Raw genomic sequence first — 220 nt, 5'->3', positions numbered from 1 at the left:
AACGGTTTGATAAAAAAATTATAAAATAAAATAATAAATTACATAAATATCTTCATCTTCTTCCTCTCACATCTTCTTCCTCTTCTTACATCTTCTTCCAACAATCACTATTGTTATTATCACACGTACTATTGCACCACTAAAATATATTATAACCAATTATTAGTTCTTAATGGTCTTTATAGAAAAAATATGAAATAATTTTACAAAATGTCATTAA

The sequence above is a fragment of the Arachis ipaensis genome, chromosome B04 (assembly GCF_000816755.2).
Source record: "Arachis ipaensis cultivar K30076 chromosome B04, Araip1.1, whole genome shotgun sequence".
Taxonomy (NCBI): Eukaryota; Viridiplantae; Streptophyta; class Magnoliopsida; order Fabales; family Fabaceae; genus Arachis; species Arachis ipaensis.
The sequence above is the reverse complement of the archived record's forward strand: the minus strand, read 5'-3'. Positions refer to the sequence as shown.